Source organism: Orycteropus afer, unplaced genomic scaffold, assembly GCF_000298275.1.
Source record: "Orycteropus afer afer isolate SDZICR_OR568_19922 unplaced genomic scaffold, OryAfe1.0 scaffold00179, whole genome shotgun sequence".
Taxonomy (NCBI): domain Eukaryota; kingdom Metazoa; phylum Chordata; class Mammalia; order Tubulidentata; family Orycteropodidae; genus Orycteropus; species Orycteropus afer.
The window spans coordinates 1,506,269-1,506,826 of NW_006921766.1; positions in this window are offsets into that span (position 1 = coordinate 1,506,269).

Here is a 558-nt window from a genome sequence, read left to right on the forward strand (position 1 = left end):
TTTTCAGCATTTTTTTTCTCTTCCCTGTGCCTGGTTGAAATTCTGCCCCCACCATTTAAGATTTTTTTTTTCCTTTCCCCCCGCTTTTTTTTCTCTTGTGACTAACCCCATTCCTTGTTTTTCTTTTTGCATTCTTCCTGTTTTTTCTTCATTTATTATTCTCCTTCCCTACTGTTTTTCTTTTTTCTTCTTAGTGCCCTATCCCCAGATATTGCAGGTTTGCTTGTTTTTTTCTTCTTTTTTTCCCTTTTCTCTTTTTCTTGGTTACTGCTCCTGTGTGATTGATTACATGGGGTGTTTTTCATCCATTGGCTTTTAGTTTTCGGATGGCTATTCAATTGTAATTTGTGTCTAACTGAGTGGTAGACAACAACAGTCCTCATAAGACACAACTACACCCACACCTCCAGCAACTTCACTTACTGAGCGAGAGCCACTACTTCCTTCTCCACTGATGGGCCAAAGATAAAAAACCACCAAGAAGAGCCTGAACCACCCTTGGCTGCTCTTCACAAACAGTTAACAGAGATCTAAATACAACGATGTCACAATGCCTCG